General features: G+C 34.5%; 1 long non-coding RNA gene across 1 annotated transcript; it reads right to left on the bottom strand.

The window, feature by feature from the left end:
- Positions 1-1,174: 1,174 nt before the first annotated feature.
- Positions 1,175-4,084, bottom strand: LOC139872564 (uncharacterized). Its single transcript, XR_011767087.1, has 5 exons — positions 3,860-4,084; positions 2,714-2,824; positions 2,535-2,586; positions 1,777-2,054; positions 1,175-1,664 (listed from the first exon to the last, which is right to left on the bottom strand). It is a non-coding gene; the product is annotated as an uncharacterized lncRNA (long non-coding RNA).
- Positions 4,085-7,395: the final 3,311 nt, after the last annotated feature.

The following is a 7,395-nucleotide window of genomic DNA, read 5'->3' as shown; positions in this document are numbered from 1 at the left end:
GAGCATTGCATGTACAAGGCCCGGATCATTGCCGGTGTAAGAAAGATCTAGCCAAGGACCAAAACAAGTTCCCCTAAAATTTTTTTGTTGATTCTCAGTCATTGATGCCTTTAGTTGAGGTATAACATTCAGCATATTCTTCATCGTCAACTTCGCCTCAACATATCCCTGAAACAGACAGTTTTTCAGAAAAAAAATACAGGCGCAAGGACGCAAGTCGCACCTTGCGTCTCGTTTATCACACAGGCGCAAGGACGCAAGACGTGCCTTGCTCCAGCTACTACGGACAAACGCAAGGACGCAAGACTTTCCTTGCGCCTATACCAGATTCTAGTTTTAAGCCCTAAAACAATCGTGTTCCAGTTTTTATAAAATGTTAGCTTCCAAATACTGTAACTTTAACAAATCTAGCAACACTATAAGTGAGTTTTGCATCACCAAGCTCGTTGAAGCATTTCATCGAACACTTGGTGTGCAACAAAAATTATATATCATTTTCGACATAGAAATGGAGTAATCGAACGGAGATAGTTGAAAGGAAACACTTACCTGTTCTTGTGACATCTTGATCACGTTTTTTGTCGGTTTTTTTTCTCTTCCTTTTTCTCAATCGTGGTGGTGATGGTGATGCTAATGGAGGCGGTGATGGTAATGGTGGTGAGATGTACTGATGGCGGTGGTGCTGGCGATGGTGGTGGTGGTGGTGGTGATGTGGTGAGTCTCAGAAGAAAGGTCGCAAGGGTAGACGGGTCGCAAGGGGGTCGCAAGTGCAAGGTTCTTTGTAATCGCCGTCGGTCGCAAAGTGGTCGCAAGAGCTGAGTGTCGGGGTGTGTGTGTGTATGTGGTGTCTGATTTCTATATTTGACCTAATTTTTTAACACAAGGACGCAAGGACGCAAGGCGCAAGGACGCAAGTCACAAGGTCGCAAGGTCTCTTGCGCCTTGCGCGGGCATTTTGTCAAGGTTTTTTTTTTTTGGGTACCAGCTCAGAAAAGTCCAAAAAAATGGGTATTTTGGTGATTGACCCTTTTTTTTTTCCTTTCAAGTCTCGCGAAAACGCGAGTTATAAACTAGTAATTACAAAATTATAATTATATTATCATGGTTGGAATTATATTTGAATATTTAATATAAGAAAATTATTATATTTTATATTATTAAAATAAAACAGCAGAATTATGTCAAAATTTTATTCATCATTGTTCTTTCTTTTAGCATATTAGCCCAACTCACCAACCAAAACATCATTTTGTACCATCAACGTCTCTATCATAAATGTCAGGCGTATATCCGTCTTCGGCATAAGCAAACAACAAAGGATATTGAAGTGCCAAATACTGTGAGTGTAGCTCACTAATTCTTTGTAACCCATGAGACATACTATCAATGACTATAACTCTCTTATCAAAATTCAAGTCGATATCACCTACAATTAATACCGCTAATTCATCAAAGTTGGCAAGTTGTAGTTACGACCATCAGTGCTTCGCCTGGCAATTAACTTGATTTTAAAGTTACTATAGCTAGTTTCTTCAAAATGATCATATGCAATTCGATAAATTTTGACAAGTGGATTGCACTCATCAAACATTGCCATAAGTTCCTTAATAAGCTCGACATCTTGTGTGTTTCTTCATGAAGTTGGTTGATTTTCGTTTTTCTCACTGTAATTTAAAAAAGAAATTGAAAAATCAATGTCACAAAGTTATTTATTGTAGAATTAAGTGTATGTAATGAATTAATTTTTAATTTCAAAGCATAACAAAAAGCCATTACCTTATTGCCTTTTTTCTGTTTGATGCTTCATTTGTTGTATCATAAATATATAGCTGGGAATATTTCGATGCATTTCCATCTGAAGGTACAAAACCACCCATTTTATGACAATTCTGTCGACGGATGCAATAAGTCCACAGTCCTTTTCCTCAAAAATTGGCGACATTAAAACAATGCCTTAGATTATAAGTTCTATCGCATAGGCCTTTGGAGAAGATAGATTATAAGTTCTATCTCACAAGCTAATGATCAAGCCTTCCCTTCCTAAGGTTAAAATTCTGATAAAATCATACAAAACCTATTAAACAAAGATAAAACAGAGCGAGAGTATTTAACTACTATTGGCAAGTAAAATAAAAATTAATCAATACAGCAACGTCAAATCAAAACCTAATATTCAAATAAAGAAAATAATATCAGATGTCAAAGCTGATATATCAATCCCTTATTGTTTGACAATTAGCCGATGGGATTTGAGAACAAAATCATCATCGATCGTAAAACATAAACCTTAAAGATAAAAGCGAAAAGTGATTTCGATAAACCTTAAACGTAAAAGCGAAATCGACTAAATATGACTAATTTTTTTCGCTTACGTATGACTGATGTTAGAGAATGTAGTAGATGATAGTGAGGACTCATATAATTGTGACTAAATTAAATTTTCCCCATAAAATTTAAGGTCAAACATGAAATACAACAAATACTCCAATCACATGAACATGTTTAAAAAAATTCAACAGATCGAATGTTTTTACCATTTCAGATGTATCGAAGGATAGGCCACCATCAATTTGAGAATTAAACGACCTATTCAAGCCCAAATGAAAACAGTAACATCTAATAAAGACCTAAAATCTCGATAATGATAACGAAGAAAAATTAATCGTTTGAATCGTGAACAGCACAGGTTTAGTAAGTATAAGCAAATCAATACCTGAAAGCTCTCTATTTCAACTTTTTGACAATGGCAGATTACATGACATTGGGTTCGGATGGTTCATAGGTGCTTGAATGTACGTGTCACTCATGGACCTATTGAAGATGTCTGCTCTAAGTAAGAACCTTATTTAATTAGTATGTTACATATATAACTAAATGAGTAACTATCAATACAATTAACTAAATGACTAACTACAATTAACTCCGACTTTTTTTGAGGATCATGAAGCTGCAACTCGAGCAATGGATTTCAAACTTGCCTCATAATACAGTTTACCAGAGTACTTAGAGGTGGCAACTTCCAACTGATTCCGATATTCAAATTTTCTAAGTTGTCATATTTCTAAGTTGTCATATTTTCTAAGTCAAACTTGTGTAATTCACAAAGAACGTATGGTTAGTTTTATATTATCTGCTGGATGGGTGTATAAAGAGATCAATATGACCAAGGAAGCTAGAACAGATTAGTTTCATAACTTTGATGTTAAGGTAAGTTGACATTATTTACAATCAATGAGCATGTTGGAACCACGCGTAATAAGGCCGCTATAGAGTCTAAACACTAAAAGGTATAATGTGCTAAATTAAAATTTAAAGCGCTAAACAACATGTATCATGCAAAAGTAATTAGTCATTGTATGCCATCAAAATATAACTTAAATCAGTACTAAAGTGATTGCGCACAAAAGACAGCAAAGATATTAAGTCAATGATTTAACTAATGTTTTATCAAGTCAGAGTAGCCATGTTCATTGCGATAATGTAACTATAACTACAAAAGCGAATTGGAATTTACCTTTAAGTAAGTCAGGGTTGCCATGTTCCTTAATGATTTTAGCCACTGGTGATCAGTGTACTTAAGTTTAGACTTAGACTCTATGTTTGCTTTATTGAAGTTTTCAAAAGTGCCATCTTTGGTGACTTAAATAGAACAAAGATCGTATGTGGCTATGACTAAAGAAGCACTGACTTAACAAGAGCAATCAGATGAGCAACCATGATGAATCAATCTCCTAAATCTAGTTCCTACTAAATATTTCTATACACACACACACACACACATATACAAATGTATGCTACAATAATGATCGCCAATCAATCAGTCGATAACGAATATTAAGAATTTATTGAAAATTATTACCTTAGAACTTACAAGTGAGTACAACAATAACACCCAATTCCACGACGATGTAGGGTATGGGGACCAAACATGATGACCATGTTATGTTCTTCCTAGATTCCAATGAATTGAAGAAGAACTTATATTTGACCTAGAAGCTTAGAATCGAAGAATCAGCTTCCCAATCGAATATAATAGATCAATTGAACCGATTGATTGTTTATTGATAGAAAAGAGAGAGTTTATTACAACTTGAATTGAATGAATGAATCTCTATTACAATAATTCAGCTATTATATCAACGTAACTAACAACTGACCTAACTGTTATGACTTCCGTTATTAACGCTAACGGACTAACAAAATACATGTGACTATCACGTGATTCAGTCCATGTGCAATCCATGTGCTTCTTATTTAAATCCATAACAATCCCTCCTCCTTAAAAGCATTCTTGACCTCAAGAATGAAAGGAATTTAGGTCAAAGTGGGGATAACGCATCATCATTTCTTCAGCTAACTCAGTGGCGGATCTTGAACACAATTGTTGGAGGGGCCAATGATATATTATGTTAATAAATATCATTTTACGTTGTTCGATTACATGTATAGTGCATAATTAACCTATAATATTTAACGACATATTAGATTATTTGTTTTAATCTTTCATTCAATAGATAGTTCAAATTTATAACTAATATTACAAAAATCTTCAATTGAGAATAAGATCAACAACGATCAGTATCTATGTAAATCATATAGTTATTTGTTACGAGTATAATGTATTATTTGGTCATAATTAAAAGTAATTTCAAAACATACCATTTAAAATGTTATTAACTTCTAACATTTTCATCTATATTTGACATATAATATATTAACCCTTATTATAATCATACTTAGGGATAGGGAGTACTAACTGTTGTAAGCAGCAAAAAAAAAAAAAAAAAAAAAAAAAAAAAAAAAAAAGGTGTAGAATGGACTTGAACCTTCACCAATTGAAATTGAAAAATCCTTAACTTTTGTTCAAAACCAACAAACCCATATGATGAACTTGTAAGAATCCCTATAATTATTACATATAAAGACTTTTGGGGAGACCATGGCCCACCCATGCCCCCCCTTATAATCCGCCTATGAGCTAACTCACATGTGGCATCTTCGATTGTGCTGTTCAACCACTGAATCAAGACATACACAGCATCCCTGTTTCCTTTTTTCATTAACTTGTGATCCAGCACCTTCAATGGAATGTTGACAATGATTCCTCTGTTATCAAAGTGTGGCAGTGTTCCCATAGTTGGCAAGCTGGTACCGTTATGCCTTTTAAGTTGTGAAACGTGGATAACTGGGTGAACCTGGGATGTGTCTGGTAATTGTAACCGATAAGCAACATCACCAATGCGTTCCATAACTGGAAATGGCCCATAGTACTTCGGAGCTAACTTACTATAGCTATCTCCTCTTAAGGTAGCTTGATGATAGGGCTGCAACTTGACATAAACCCAATCATTTACTGACAACTCACGATCTGATCGCTTTATACCTGCATAGTGCTTCATCCGATATTGTGAACGTTTCAAATGGTACTTTAACATGACAATAGCCTGTTCTCGAGCAGCAAGAGAACGATCTACTTTATCCACCAGACTTGTTCCTAGGGTGTACAACACGGGTATAGGTGAACTTTGACCATATACAATTTTGAATGGTGTGGTGTGGATGGAATAGTGATATTGTGTCTTGTACCAAAATTCAGCGAGTGCAAGCCATTTAAGCCAATCTTTTGGACGATCACCAGTCATAAAACGAAGGTAATACTCAAGGCACTTATTAACCACTTCGGTTTGACCATACGTTTGTAGATGGTAAGCTATCGACAAGTGCAACTCAACCTTCAGCAGCTTAAAAAGTTCCTTCCAAAAAGTACTTGTGAACACCTTATCTCGGTCACTAATAATGACTTCGGGTAACCCATGTAATCGGTAAACTTGATCCAAGAAACAAGCTGATACCTGCACTGCTGTCAATGGGTGTGACAAAGCCATGAAATGTGCATATTTACTTAGCCGATCTACCACCACGAATATCACTGATTTACCCCCGGATAATGGTAATCCTTCTATGAAGTCCATAGAAATTTCTGCCCATATACGATTCGGAATTGGAAGCAGCTGTAACAATCCTGGATAAGGACTGAGGTCTGACTTATTCTTCTAACAAGTGGAGCATTTCCTCACAAATTGTCTGATATGCCTACTAATTTTTTTCCCAATAGAAGCAAGTTCCTAACTTTTTGATAGTAGAACTTGTTTTAGCACGTCCACCAGCCGTCCCAGCATGAAAATGTTGTATTAATTCCAATCTTAGTTCAGAATTAGCTCCCACCACCAGCTTACCCTTGCGTGTCAACTACACATACATTATATAAAGTACGTGTTAATAAATCGTAAGTGTTTTAATGACCATATTAATTAGATCAGGATCGTTAAGCGAAATATAATCATATTCAGAAATTAGTTTTCGTTCTTCCTTTTCTAAATCTAGAAGATCATTAAAAAGATGATAAATATGTATTTTCTTTTGATTCGAGATACCGATTCGATCACGATCACCGGTATCGATATGATTAAGATCGTAAAGAAGATTTTTCAGGATGTTCAAAATTTTTGTTTGTTTATAATGTCAGGGTCTTCATTTAAAAAATTGATAAATTGTGACATTTGAAGGATAACTTCCCTTTGTGAAACACTAAATGGAAATTTTGAAAATTCGAGAGTTATAGTAAAATTTAAAAGACATTCTTTTCGTTTTGCAAAGTAAAGAGATGTCAAATTATCTTCGTTTGGAATTTGGAAAAACTTGATAGATTTTAAAAATCAAGTAGGTGGCGGGATCAGAGAAGAAAGAAATATTTTCGAAAGTGAAATGTAGTTTTCCATGACATCTAACTATCCAGAAGTTTTAGTTCATAGACTATTTCGGCAGCGTAGCGATCAACAAGTATTGAAGATTCATGCTTATCACAACGCGTATTGTCAGAAAGATTGAATAATAAATTAAAGTCGGTTTTTAAATCCAATTCTTTTTCACGATATTGAGGGAAAATATAATCCCCATATTGTTTTGAAAAATAATGAAGTGTTTTTAATTTTATAGCCAACTAGGTTTTGAGCCCGCTTTAAATAAGTCATTTATTTTAATTTTATGACGCTTGATCTATATTTTCAAGCAATTGTGATTGCGTTTAAGGGGGACATGTCAACCCAATAGCTTAAGTATGGTTATTTTGAGCCCGTACTCTATTTTCAATAAGTCATAGTTGTTAAAAAATAACGCATTTCTAGTATGTTAGTATGTTTCGTTGGCAAAACGGGACTATAAAATACATACATGTTTCATATTGCGTGTAGTTGCAACAACAAAAAATTGCTCGAATTCTATCAGATTTAAGAAATCGGTTGAATCTAATTATGTAATTGCATAATTTTACTAATAAGAGTAATATGTTACTATTCCTTCAAAATTAGTATTAAAAATTGTTTGGTAGTTTTACTT

This window comes from Rutidosis leptorrhynchoides, chromosome 10 (genome assembly GCF_046630445.1).
Source record: "Rutidosis leptorrhynchoides isolate AG116_Rl617_1_P2 chromosome 10, CSIRO_AGI_Rlap_v1, whole genome shotgun sequence".
Taxonomy (NCBI): Eukaryota; Viridiplantae; Streptophyta; class Magnoliopsida; order Asterales; family Asteraceae; genus Rutidosis; species Rutidosis leptorrhynchoides.
This window is presented reverse-complemented; position numbering and strand designations above follow the sequence as displayed.